A 15,305-nucleotide genomic window follows, 5' to 3' on the forward strand; every position below is an offset into this window, starting at 1 on the left:
CTGTCATTTTTTGTGAAAAATGTACAATATTTTTCAGATATATGCAATTTACTTTAAAAAATTTATTTTTTTAATTTAAAATTATTAAATTTTTATTATAAATCCTCCAGTATATACACACATACATAAGAGTGTGTATGTATGTATGTGGTTTAGGCATAATTATACATGTATATCTATTTAACTCAAGAATTTGAGTATTTTGGAGTTATATAATTAATGTAATAAATTCTGATGTGTTTTCTGCCAGGAACAGGTAGGAAAGATAAGGCTGAGGAAAGAATGATGATTCTACTTTCATATGAAATTGACACCAATAAAGGACTGTGGCCTGATTATATATATAAATATTATAGAGGAAGAGATCATTATTTCTGTCTACACAGAAACAACTAGCCACTATAAGAGAAAAAAATAAGATATATTTGGTAACAGCTATTAGTTGGTCTCAATCATGCACATTAGAAACTCATTCTCTCTAATCTAACTCTTTTCATGTGTTTCTTTAATTTCTGTGTTTGTTTTCCTATGCCATTCTCATCACATTTCCGACAGAATATGGATTACATGGACTTTACTTATTCGTTCATAACTATATTTCTAACTAAAGTGTAAAGCTTTTATAGGAGTTATGGTCTCTTCATCTCTGTAGTTATCTCTGCATGGTTTATGGAAATCGAGTAGCACTCAATCAGTATTTGTTACATTCATAACCACAAGTTTAGTATGCTGGTTGTTTTATTTAGAAACTGAACTTTTATACTTGCAGAGTGGATAAAGTGAGGTGAGATGATACAAAATCTTATTAGTATTCCCAGATAACTCTTTTTTGTCAAAAGTGACATCTCATCCATACAGATCAATTCTAAGTTATCCAGGGACACATACAAAATTTCAGAAATAGGACGGCAGGTATGGATAAATGGAAAAGACGAACAGATCTCAAAGGGCAAGAAGGTTGGGAGGATGGGAAGATATCAACCAAAGAATATATATACATATAGAGGCCCGGTGCACGCCATTCATGCGCATGGCGGGGGGAGTCCGTCAGTTCGGCCTGCACCCTCTTGCAATCTGGGACTGCTGGCTACTAACGGCTGGCCTGCCTACCTGATTGCTAAACCACTCACCTGCCTGCCAGATAGTCCCTAAGCACTCGCCTGTCTGCCTGTTCATCCCTAACCATTCTGCCTGTCTGCCTGATTGCCCCTAACCCCTCTGTCTGCCTGTCTGATCATACCTAACCACTCTGCCTGCTTGATCATCCCTGATCCCTCTGCATGCCTGCCTGATCACGCCTAAACACTTGCCTGCTTAAAAGATCTCCCCTAACCACTTGCTTGCCTGACTGATAGCCCATATCCATTTTCCAGCCTGCTTGCTCATTCCTCACTGCCTCTGCATGCATGATGCCCCTAACTGCTCCACTGTCTGCCTGATGCCCCTCACCGCTCTGCCTATCTGCATGATCACCCCTAACTTCCTCTGCCTGCCTGCTTGCCTGATGACCCTAACTGCTCCCTTGTCTGCCTGATCGTCCCTAACCGCCTCTGCTTCAGCCCCTGCCACCTCGGTTTAGTCCAGAAGGATGTCCAGAATGACGTCTGGAAGGTTGTTCCGCTCTCCAGTTTAATTAGCATATTACACTTTTATTACTATAGGTAGGCATAACCCATGGACACAGAAAATAATGTGATGAAGGCCCAGGTGGGGTGGGGGCAGGGTGAAGAAAGGAAAAGGGTGAGAAAATGGGGGATATCTGTAATAGAGTCAACCTTAAAAAAAAGATAGACCAGAGTCTGATACATAAAAACCAATATCAACAAGTTCAAGTATATTCAAGCCACAAAGTATGTTTGTTGATCAAAATGGAATTAGACATTGATAATAGAAATACCTCTGGGAAATTCTCAAAAGTTATAAACTAACACCTGAAAATTTCATGCATCAAAGAACAATGTAAAAGGGAATTTAGAAACTATTTTGGAATGAATAAAAATGAAAATAAATAGTTCATACATGTGGAATGATGCCAAATAATATCAAATATTAATATCATGAATGCTTTGATTAGAAAAGAGGAAAAGTTTCCTACCCATATATTAGTTTTTGTGATAATAAACTAGAGAAAGAAAATTTAACCCTGAGTGAGAAGATAATAAAAATCAGAGCAGAAATTAATTAAATAAAAAATTGAAACATGAATGTTAAATAAGCACAGAAAAGATGTTCAATATCATTATTCTTGAAGACAATGCAAATTCAAACCACAATGAGATACCACTATACACATTAGAATGGATAAAATTTAAGAAACTGATCATAACAAGTATTGACCAAGATGTTGAGCAACTCCTAAGTCTCACACACTGCTAGTGAGATTGCAAAATTGCACAAGCCTTTTGAATAATAGTCTGGCAGTCCCTTAAATAGTTAAACATATATTTATTATAAGGTTCATCTGTTTCTCTCCTAGGTATTTATGTAAAAAAAGGAGAGCCTCTGCTCATACAATGTCTTGCACACATATGTTCATAGGAAGTAGCTTGCACAGTATTTAGCACATAGCAAACAATTAATTTTACTCATTTTTATGGGTACTGCCTGCTTCCCAATGTACTAAATCTAGGCCCTAAGAGTTTTGGTCTTACTCTATTAGCATATGGGATGTCCTGGCATTGTGTGAAGGAAAAGGTGATAGTTCAGTGATCATATGAATAGCTTAGAGGCAAATTCACAGCTAGAGAACTGCTATAGGTACAGACTTACTGATCGGGAGCCAGAATGGAGCCATCTTCCCACTGCCAGGTTCCGTTTGTGGAATTCTTTTTTAGTCCCATCCAATGGTAGGACTTTAGCAATTTAAAGAGATCCTATTGGAAATCACAAATAAAGTCAGTTCTCAGAATTGTATTAAACACAAGGCTATAATCATGTCATCATTTTCCCCACAGTTGAGGAAACTGCATTCTGTCCTCTTTCAGAATTCCAACTTCAACAACACATATATAATAGCCGCAATTTATGTGATTTTTTATTTTTAATACAGAAGAATATGGAGTTGATGTATCAGAGCCTTGTGCCTCTATTATATTTCAGGTTCATATTCCAGAGAGTTGCCACATATGGTAGGACTCAATATAGGCAGATGAATTAAAACAATGCTTCACCTGGTTCTCTTGGCTGTATATCTTCAGGAGACTAGAATTTTGAGACATGCAGGAAGCTTGGCTCTGAAACTAGTTCTTACTTTCATTAATAAATTGGTAGCAGTTATTTCTGTAACATAGCCAGTTTTTAGGACATGGGCCACAGTAACTTTCTAGAAAGGGAGAATATGTTATATGTTATTAATTCTGCTCATATCTGAACATTATATCAAAATTTTCTTTGAGGCAGGGTAAATACCTTTTTTATTCTAACTCTAAAATTCCAAAAATTAGACCATTAAAGTCATACCCAATGACATGCCTCTATATTTATGGATAGATATACCAAAACTATGTGTTCTAATTTTTACAATTACTCCTTCATTGTAAAAAATAAAATAAAATTTAAAAAGCAATAGTAAATTGTGGACAAGAATTCATTTTCTTTAACATTTTCTTTTTATTACAGTTATTGGGGTGAGATTGATTAATAAGATTATATAGGTTTCAAGTGTAGATTTCTACAAATACATGATCTGTCTTATAAACTTTCCAGTCAGCAGCACTGGATACATGCCTAAACCCCTGTATACACAGATACACACAACTAGTGCTTCAAAATATTAGAAAACTTTCTCTTACCATTCAAGGAAATTGCCACTGCTTGGTTGAATAAGGCTGTTAAAATAATCATAATTATTAGAAAGTTATATGTTGTGACATAGTTCAGGCAAAAATAAAAATATATGACATGTTTCTGTACAAATAGCTAAAATATAAAGGCACATGAATTGTTGCTAGTTTATATTTCTGTCCTGCTGAATATTAATCAAAGTAATGTATTACATTCTTTAGATTTGCAATGCTGTCTATGTCTCTGTAATCACTTACAATATGATGATGGCACTCCATATCATTACCATTACAGTGAAATGGATTCCCAGAGCTACAGCAATACACCAGGTAAGGAAAAATGCAGATGCTGTTAAAGAAAAATGAGTGAGAGAAAGCATAAAGGGTTTTGGTATTTTTAATATAGACATTAGAGTGTTTTCTATGACAGTGTTATTAGTGTCTTTTCCACATATGTTTTCTCAGGAGGTAAAACTAGTACTTTGTGAATTATTAAAAATCAGACTATAAGATCTAGTATTTTCTCTTATTTCTTTCTACAAGTTCCCCCAGAATAACTCATGGTTAAATTACCATTTTTTAAAATTTCTGAGACATCAACCAAAAATGCCTCTGTATTAAAAAAAGAAAGCACAAAAATTGCAGGTATTTTAAGTGTGTTGTTTAAATTTGAATTCTGCCAGAAGACAGAATGCATTCTTTCCAACTGCGAGAAAACTGGACAGTTTCCCTAACTCCTTTTAAAAACATATGTTTGGGAAAAACCAAGATGGCGGCATAGGTAAACACGGGAGATTGCTGCCTCACACAACCACTTCAAAAATACAACTAAAAGACAGAAAGGACATCTTCCAGAACCACAGGAAGTCTGGCTGAGTGGAAATTCTACAATTAGAAGGAAAGAGAAAAGCATACCGAGACTCAGAGGAGGTGGGGTGCAGAAGTAAAATACTAAGGTACAGAGGCGCACCCGGAGCGGGCTGGCGGCTGAGGGCGCGGTTGTCTTCTTCAATCGGGAGGGAGTCTCAGGCTCTGAGCTCCAGTTCCTGGCAAGTCTCTGGGGTCCCAGACTCATACGGGAGAAGCGGGACTGTCTGGCATCGGTCGGAACTCGAGGGCAGCTTTCTCTGGGAGGTACTTGCAGCAATTGCTGGGACACTGAGTAGCGAGGCCTCTGAAGGCAGGACTGAGAGCAGCCATAACTGCTCTCCGCCCGCCCTGTTGATCCCCTGGGATCTGCCCCACCCAAGCCTTGCAAGGAGCAGTTGCTGGATAGCCTCAGGCAGAGGCTAGATTAGCACATCCCTAGAGATCCAGGACAGAAGTTTTCCCACTGCAGACACAGCTGATTCTAACAGCCAATTAACCTGGAGGTCAATCCCCAGTGTTACCTACAACAATCAAGGCTTAACTACAACAAGCCTGTACACAAAGCCCACAGAGGGGTGCACCAAGAGTGTCCACCTCAGGTAATTAGGGAGGCTGAGCCACTGGGCCCTATAGGACACTTAGCACAGAAAACCACTTTATCAACACAGGGAAGCATAAAAAATGCAGAGAAAAAGAAACAGGAAACAAATTACAGAAATGGAGGAAAGCAAAGTCCTGGATATAGAGTTCAAAACCACACTTTTAAGGTTTTTCAAGAACTGTCTAGAAACCGCCAATAAATTTAGTAAGACCCTCGAAAAGACTGGTGAGACCGCCGATAAATGTAATGAGATCCTCAAGAAATCTAGTCAGACCCTTGAGGTTATGATAAAGGACCACCTGGAAATTAAGCATACACTGACTGAAATAAAAGATATTATGCAGACTCCCAACAGCAGACTAGAGGATTGCAAGAATCAAGTCAACGATTTGAAATACGAAGAAGCAAAAAACACCCAACCGGAAAAGCAAAATGAAAAAAGAATCCAAAAATACGAAGATAGTGTAAGGAGCCTCTGGGACAGCTTCAAGCGTACCAACATCCGAATTATAGGGGTGCCAGAAGAAGAGAGAGAGCAAGATACTGAAAACCTATTTGAAGAAATAATGACAGAAAACTTCTTCTACCTGGTGAAAGAAATAGACTTCCAAGTCCAGGAAGCGCAGAGAACCCCAAACAAAAGGAATCCAAAGAGGACCACACCAAGACACATCATCATTAAAATGCCAAGAGCAAAAGACAAAGAGAGAATCTTAAAAGCAGCAAGAGAAATACAGTCAATTACCTACAAGGGAATACCCATACGACTGTCAGCTGATTTCTCAACAGAAACTTTGCAGGCCAGAAGGGAGTGGCAAGAAATATTCAAAGTGATGAATACCAAGAACCTACAATCAAGATTACTTTATCCAGCAAAGCTATCATTCAGAATCGAAGGTCAGATAAAGAGCTTCACAGATAAGGAAAAGCTAAAGGAATATTATATGAAATGCTGAAAGGTATCTTGTAAGAAGAGGAAGAAGAAGAAATAGGTATAGATACAAATTATGAACAACAAATACACATCTATCAACAAGTGAATCTAAAAATCAAGTGAATAAATAATCTGATGAACAGAATAAACTGGGGCATAGAAAAGAGAGTGGACTGACTATTCTTGCGCTGGGAAATGGATGTGGGGGATGCTAGAAGAGACTGGACAATAATCGTGCACCTATGGATGAGGACAGTGGGGGGGGGGTGTGTGAGGGCAGAGGGTGGGAACCGGGTGGAGTGGCGCTATGGGGGGAAAAAAGAGGAAAAACTGTAATAATCTGATCAATAAAGATTTTAAAAAATAAAAATAAAAAAATAAAAACATATATTTAAGAAAATATACAAAAAATTCTATGATTATTTTTTACTTAAGAAAATGTCCTTGTGATTATTCTAATCATGTCTTATAAAATTTTCAAATTTTTATAAGTAGCTGCTTGAATTGTGTTTTATTGGTATATGACTAAAAATCTTATTATTGATAGACTTTGAATTTTTTCCAATGCATATTTAAATTGTTTCTTAGTTTTCACTAAGAAATCTACACTAATAAAAGAGAAACATGGTAATTAGCGTACGACCGCTACCCTTTTCATTGGCTAATCAGTGAGTATATGCAAATTAACTGTCAGCCAAGATGGTGGCCAGCAGCCAGGCAGCTGGAAGCGAACATGAGGCTTGCTTGCTTCAGTAACAGAGGACTCCAACGTTCCCCGCCTGCCTTGCTGGCCTCTGAGTTGCAACTCTAAGCAACTATGTACTATGTTGCAAATAAGAAGCTAAACAAAACACCAGAAACCGGCTTTCATTCAGCTGGGCTTTAGCAACATTGTATCGATGTTTTCAGTGGCGAGGCCTCAGAGCTAAAGCTGGCCCAGAATAAAAAAAAAAAAAAGAAAGGAAACAAGGAGTGGTTGGAAGCTTCAGTCACTCGCTTCCGGAAAACAGCCCTCAGCCCCTCACCCAGACTGGCCAGGCACCCAGTGGGGACCCCCACCCTGATCCAGGACACCCTTCAGGGCAAACTAGCCGGCCCCGACCCGTGCACCAGGCCTCTATTCTATATAGTAAAAGGGTAATATGCCTCCTGGCACCGGGATCAGCGGAGCAGCAAGGCTCCGGGCACCGGGATCAGCGTGACAGGGGGCAGTGCCCAAACCCCCTGATCGCCCTGCGGCTCTGTGTGACAGGGGGCGGGGCCACAACCTCCCTATCTGCCCTGCTCTGTGCCTGATGTGGGGAGCTCCCCCCCTGATTGCCCTGCGGCTCTGTGTTTGACAGGGTGCAGCGCACCAACCCCCTGATCGGCCCTGCTCTGTGTGTGACAGGGTGCGGCATCCCAACTCCCCCCCACCATGGGCCTTGCTCTGTGTGTGACAGGGTAGAGCCATAACCTCTCCATCGTCCCTGCCCTGAGTGTGACAGTGGCGGCACCCCAACCCCCTGATCGGCCCTGCTCTGTGGGTGATAGAGGGTGGTGCCCCAACCCCCCTCCATGGGCCTTGCTCTGTGTGTGACAGGGTAGAGTCATAACCTCCCCCTTGGCCCTGCCTTGAGTGTTACAGGGTGCAGCGCCCCAACCCCCTGATCCGCCCTGCTCTGTGTGTGACAGGAGGTGGTGCCCCAACTCCCCTATTGGCCCTACTCTGTGAGTGACAGCGGGGAGCTCCTCAACCCCCTGATCGGCCCTGCTCTGTGCGTGACAGGGTACGGAGCCCCAACACCCCTGATGGGTCCTGCTCTGTGCATGACAGGGGGTGGCGCCGCAACCTCCCCATCGACCCTGCCTTGAGTGTGACAGGGGTCGGTGCCCCAACCCCCCAATCGGCCCTACCCTGAGCATGACCAGGGGCTGCACTTAGGGATTGGGCCTGCCCTCTGCCACCCGGGAGCAGGCCTAAGCTAGCAGGTCATTATCTCTTGAGGGGTCCCAGACTGCAAGAGGGTACAGGCCGGGCTGCGGGATCCCCCCCTCCCTGAGTGCACAAATTTTTGTGCACCGGGCCTCTAGTAATTATATAAATAACATTTCATACACTGGGGGTGGAGGGACGGTCCCTCAGCCTAGCTGCACCCTCTCACAGTCTGGGAGCCCTTGAGGAATGTCCAACTGTTTGCTTAGGCCTGCTCCCTCAGCCAGCAGTCAGACATCCTTAGCACTCCCAGCATTGCTACTGAGCTCTGCTGCCTTGAACCTGGCTTCTGGCTGGTGTTGCTCCCCCTGTGGGAGCACACTGACCACCAGGGGGCAGCTTCTGTGTTGAGCGTGTGCCCTCTCGTGGTCAGTGTGTGTCATAGTGACCTGTCGTTCAACTGTTCGGTCCATTTTCATATTAGCCTTTTATTATATAGAACTAGAGGCCCAGTGCATGAAATTCATGCATTGGTTGGGTGTCCCTCAGCCCAGCCTGCACCCTCTCCTATCTGGGATCCCTCACAATCCAGGACTGCTAGCTCTATACTGCTCGCCTGCCTGCCTGCCTGACCGCCCCTAATCGGCTCTGCATTCCTGCTTTATCACCCCCTTACCACTCCCCTGCCAGCCTGATCAACGCCTAACTGTTCTCCTGCCTGCCTGATAGCCCCCAACTGTCCTCCCCTGACATCACGGTCACCCCCAAATGTCTGTCCCTCAAGGCCTGGTCCCTCCCAACTGCTCTCTCCTACAGGCTCGGTCACTCCCAACTGCCCTCCCCTGCCAGCCTGGTCACCCCCACCTGCCCTCTCCTGCCAGGCTTGTCGCCCCCATCTGCCCTCCCCTTACGACTTGGTCACCCCCAACTGTCCTCTCTTGCAGGCCTGATTGTCCCCAATTTCCCTCCCCTGCAGGCCTAGTTTCTCCTAACTATCCTCCCCTGCAGACTGGTCACACCTAACTGACCTCCCCTGTAGGTCTCATTGTCCCTAACAGCCCTCCCCTGCAGGCCTGGTCACCCCTAACTTCCACACCTGCTGGCCTGGTTGCCCCCCCAACTGCCCTTCCCTGTTGGCCATCTTTTGGTGGCCATCTTTGACCACATGGAGGCCGCCATCTTGTGTGTTGGAGTGATGGTCAATTTGCATATTTATTATATAGGATTCTGAATAGGTAAATCCACAGAAAACAGATTACTGGTTGTCAGGAAGGAAGGGAGAATGAAGAGTACTGCTTATTGGGGTTTTATTGGGGCTAATAAAAACATTTTTAACTATAAAAAATGGTGATTTTAACAGACCACTCTCAATACAAGACAGAACATTTGGACAAAAATAAGTTATGTTATAAATAATCTTAGTAATATTTTCAGTGTGATAGATATTCTGGATATAAATTGACCAGTATATACTGATAATAGGAAATATACCTCCTTTTCAAATGCACCTGAAGCATCTACAAACATTATTCAATAGATATATTGATCTTTATTTATTTGTATATTTATATATAATTAATATGAAACTAAAGAAAAGTAAAAATATATGGATACTTTAACTGAATTAAGTACATACATATACTTTATGTAGATGTATGTTGTGTGTGGTGAGTATGTGTGCATATTCTAAAGCTAGTGTTCTACTTTGCAGAAAAATCTTTGAGATATTGCATTAAAGTAAGAAATTGGGATTGAGGCCGATTATCTTCACTCTTCATTAACATTGTTCTGGTCATGTTCGCCAATGTAACTAGACTAGAAAAACTAAATAAAAATATAAAAATGGAATAAAAACTCTTTATTTCCACAAGGCATGATAATGTATGAAAATTATATGAGAGAATCAGTGATAAATTCAGCTAAAAAAATAAGTAATTTAGCAAATTATCAGTTGTGAAATAAATATACTAAAATAGATAGCAGTTTACAGAAATAAAACCAACTAGAAGACAAAAGATGAAAACCCTATTTACATAATAATAATTACAATAAAATATTTAGGAATAAATACAAAAAATAACTCCACCAATACAAAAGGGATAATAAAAACTCAACAAAATTATTCTAAAATATATGTTTTCAAAAGAATAAGCTCTGTGTTTTGCATACTCACAAATGAAAGCCTATTTTTGCCCCATCCTGTGTATGGGGGACAGATAAATTTATTTCACTTGTGATGGTTTCACAACTTTGTATGTCAAAACCTTACCCATATGTTCATTCCTGGCTTAGGAAATTTTCAAATGCTATTTCCTTTGCTTACCAAGCTTTTTCCACTTATTTCCCAATTAGTTAATTCCTATTCACTTTTACAAGCTCAGCTTGTAGGTAAGACTGATACTTTTAATTCCATTGAAAATTTAAATGCAAAATGATTCTATAAAACAAAGAAAATATAATAGACTGTGATAAATTATGCACATTTATTAGCAAAATTTTGATGTACTATTGTAGCCAAACAGTTGGTAAGATATGTTGCAGAAAACTTAAAAGCGGGTGTGGATTACTTTCCTAATTGAAAAAATCTGTATTTTTTTGCGTCTTAATATCCAATTGAGTGACCCATATTGATCATTACTGAAAATATACCAGGTATTTTGATGCTACTAAAGTTCACACTGATAAAAGGCCCCGAATTTGTTTTTAGATAGAAGGACTTCCTGTGTGGTTGCATCGTGAGAACACTTATTTTCAGACTCCGTTCTCACCTATTATTTTGTGTATAGGACAAAAAAAAGACATTATACTACGCATTTATTGTCATCAAGAATTCTTATATTCAGACTTCTTTTCCAAGAATTATAATCTTCTTCTTCCCAGGAAAATATGCATTCTACAAAGATCCTTGCATCTTCCACTAAAAAGCAGGTACTTTTCATGATATTAATGTATTTTATTTTCTATATATTATTATAATTATTATTAAATAAAATTTGATGAAAAAATTTTAATAGAACATGGAGAGTGATAGTTATCAATAAGAAGGTACATATTCAGATAGATGAAAGATCGATAGATAGATTGATAAAGAAACAGATGGTAGGTAGGCAGATTAGAACAGACTTAAATATGTTTTCTTGATTATGATAGCTATTGGATATAAGATCATTAGAAATACTTGGAAGGAAATTCTTAATTCTATATGGAAAGATATTTAAACAATATAAAAAAACCCCAAAATTCTACTGGAAAGAAGTTCAGAAAACTTACTGTTAGATTTGTATATTCAATAGTACATGGAATAGCCATAGACTATTTAGGTACTGAAACATATGCAAAGCTCCCTTTAAATTTTCAAGATTCTTTTTTAGGTAGAATGTATTTGATGTACAAAATATTCAGTTTGGCATCAAAGTCAAGTTGTTGGAATTATAAAGTGCATAAATGAACCTAACAAATAATGGCAAAATTATTAAGACGTGACTTCTGTAATCATAGTGTGTCCTAGTGAGGAAATAGCAGCATAAATAAAAACAAAAGGTGATGATGGGTTTAAAGAACAGTGTTATAAATGAGAATTTGTGGGAAGACATGATAAATTCTTACTGAAAGATCTGAAAAGTTTTCTTGACAGAGGTAGAATTTATGTCAGATTTTAAATAATTACCTGATGATAATGGAGGGATACAGGCAAACAAATCTATACTAAAAAGAGATAAGAGTTTAACCAGAAATATGAAGGTCTGTAAGTGAAATTGGGAGATTTTCTAAGCCTGGCTTTAAAAGAATATTTTATTTATTATGTAATGACAAGAATTAATTCCACATATCTCATCAACTTTCAAATTGGTAATTTACAATTTCATAAAAAGATTTAACTTGAATGTAATAAAAAATGATATACCTTAAAAATTTGTTTCTAAATCTTTTGTGAACTTTAATGATCATCTGTTCTTAAAAATATTCTCTACATTGAAAGAAACTCCAAATTATTTATTAGGTTTAACTATAATCGATATATCTTCTTTGTGAACCATTTATATTAGTTATGGCACTTCTATGACCAAGGAAGTCATAAGAAAGCTTTCATTTTATCTTCCATATGTTTATGTTTTTCAGAATTAGGAGAAGAAGCCGTGACTTACTCTGAGGTGCGAGTTCATTCTTCATCCCAGCTGCAGAGAAGGGCACCTGACTACTCTGAAACCTAAGGGATCATGTGTTCTGAACATCGAGGTGTGTAGCTTTCTCACTTTTATTTTATTGTTTTACTAGATAGTTAAAAACAATGTCTGATATATGTCTAAAGTTGAACATGACAAATGCAAAAATTTACACACAAATGAAACTATAACTTCCCCAATATTTGACTGTGGATTATGGCCAATATATGATACACTGTCCAACAGGACCTTAGCTCTAGATTAAATAAATGCATTTCAAGTGACCAGAAACATTGTGTACAAGGTTATTTAATTTACCATATCTAATCTTGTCAAGATAAACATTCACAATACTAAATATTTAAGAAATAAAGAAAATTATTCATTGATTCATACCTTCTATGAATTTGGGGTTAGTTAATTTTAAAAATTCTATCTGCTAGAGAAAAACAAATACCATATGATTTCACTTACATGTGGAACCTAAAGAACAAAATAAATGAACAAACAAAATAGAAATAGACTCATAGTTACAAAAAACATACTGATGGTTGACAGAGAGGAAGGAGGCTGGGGGACTGGATGACAAAGGAGAAGAGATTGAGAAGTACAAATTGGCAGTTACAAAATAGTCACAGGGTTGCAAAGTACCTTATAGAGAATATAGCCTATAATATTGTAATAACTATGTATGGTGTCAGGTACTTGAAATAACAGTGGAACCACATTGTAAAGTATGTGATTGTCTAACAACCATGCTGTACACCTGAAACTAACAAAAAACAAAAGTGAATGTCAATTATAATTGAAAAATAAATAAAAATTACACCTGCCATTTTCAAATACATAAAAGATACATGTAAAAATATTTTATTAATTGCAGAGAGGAAGGAAAAGGCAGAGAGATAGAAACATCAATGATGAGAATCAATCATCAGCTGCCTTCTGAATGCAACACACTGGGGATTGAGCCTGTAACCTGGGCGTGTGCCCTCCTGGCTCATATGTTGATGCTCAACCACTGAGCAACCCAGGCTGAGCAAAAATATATTTTTCACTCAACATTTTACTATTAGTATGTTTCTATTTTATCACTAAAATTTTATTTCCATTATTTATTAACCATGTATGACATGTATTAGGGGCAATAGTGTCAATTGAATGTTGTTTGTTTCCTTATTTTAACTTATATAAATAATACAATGATGCATACTTAATCTTTTATGCAATCATCCTTTTGGATGCCTAACTCTTTAGATTTTCACTGGTGTAAATAAGTAAATGTCTGAACAATTTTGTGCTTAGTACAGATAAATTCGTTTAAATGAATTATTTAAACTTTTAAATGATCACCACAATAACTCTTGTTACCATTTCACATTTTATAAGCCTTAAGTACCACATGTAAAAACTGGAGTATGGCCCTAGCTGGTTTTGTTCATGGATAGAGCTATTACCTGGTTCAATTCTGGTCAAAGACAGATGCCCAGGTTGTAGACTGGATTCCTAGTAGCGGGTGGGTGTGCACGAGGCAGCCAATCACTGATTCTCTCTCAGCATTGGTGTTTCTAACTGTCTCTCCCTTTCTCTTCCTCTCTGAAATCAATAAAAATACATTTGGGGAAAAAAAACACAACTGGAAAATGCTTTCTCTCAAAATGTATGAGATTGAAATCCTATCAATGTCTCAAGTATGTTAAGGTCGAGTATGACTATGGTCTCACATTCGTGCTTTCTATTTGTTCAGTGATGGAGTTGATGGCTGCAATTAATATGCAGTACATTTTTTGTGGTTGATTTTACTTTTTTGAGATATAATGGGCATATAATTAGTTTCATGTGTGCAACATAGTAATTTTATATTTGTATATATTGAAAAATGATCACCACAATAACTCTTGTTACCATCCATCACTGTACCTACTAAATTTTTTTTGTGTATGGGATGAGAACTTTTAAGATTTACTCCCTCAAAACCTTTCAAGTATGCAATAGAGTAATAACTGAAGTCACCATGCTGTACATTGCATCCTCATGACTTATAACTGGAGTTTGTACAGGTTCATATACATGCTGGATCATATAGTAGTTGTATTTGTAACATTTTGAGGAACCTCCTTACTGTTTTCCATAGTAGCTGCACCAATTTATATTCCCACCAACAGTGCTCAAGGGTTGAGTTTTCTCTACATTCTAGCCAATATTTGTTATTTTATAGTAGCCATTCTAACCAGTATAAGGTAATATCTCCTTGTGGTTTTGATTTGCATTTCCCTCATGACTGAGTACCTTTTCAGGTACCTCCTGGCCATCCGTATGTTTCCCTAGGGAAAATGTCTATTCAGATCCTCTGCCCAATTTTTTAAATGGTTTATGGGATATATTTTCTATTTCATTCTTATTTTTATTGAATTTGTTGGGGTGACATTGGTTCACAAAAGCATAGAGTTTTCAAGTGTCAAAAGCATCCTCTGCACACTGCCTCATGAGCCCATTGCCCTAGGCAAAGTCTCTTTCAGTCCCCATTTCCCCCACCCTTTGCCCACTTCCACCTACTCCCACCCTCTTTCCCTTTGGCTGTCATCACACTGTTGTCTGTGACTTTGTGTTATACATATATATCTATATATTTTGCTTAATCCTTTCACTTTCTTTCTTCTAATCCTTCTACTCCTCTCTCCTCTGATAGCTGTCAGTCTGTTCCATATATTTATGTCTCTGTTTCTATTTTGTTTTTTTTTAGGTAATTCTCACCCAATGATATTTTCCCCATTGAGTTTTAAAGAAAGTGGAAGGGAGAGACAGAGAGAAGCATCGAAATGACAGAGATACATCAATTAGTTGCCGCCCACATGTGCCCCAACCTGGGCCAGCGATCAAGCCTGCAACCTAGGTACATGTCCTTGACCAGAATCAAACCTGGGACCATTCAGTCAGCAGGTCGATGCTCAATCCACTGAGCCAAACCCAGTAGGGCTCTGTTTCTATTTTATTCTTCAGTGTATTTTGTCCATTAGATTCCACATATAAGTGAGATCAT

At 38.6% G+C, this 15,305-nt stretch overlaps 1 pseudogene; it reads right to left on the minus strand.

Moving 5' to 3' along the window:
• The window catches only part of LOC102434975, a 13,194-nt pseudogene extending 922 nt beyond the window's left edge, over window positions 1-12,272 (minus strand).
• Between the last annotated feature and the right edge of the window lie 3,033 nt (window positions 12,273-15,305).

Source organism: Myotis lucifugus, unplaced genomic scaffold (genome assembly GCF_000147115.1).
Source record: "Myotis lucifugus unplaced genomic scaffold, Myoluc2.0 scaffold_10, whole genome shotgun sequence".
In the NCBI taxonomy this organism is placed as follows: Eukaryota; Metazoa; Chordata; class Mammalia; order Chiroptera; family Vespertilionidae; genus Myotis; species Myotis lucifugus.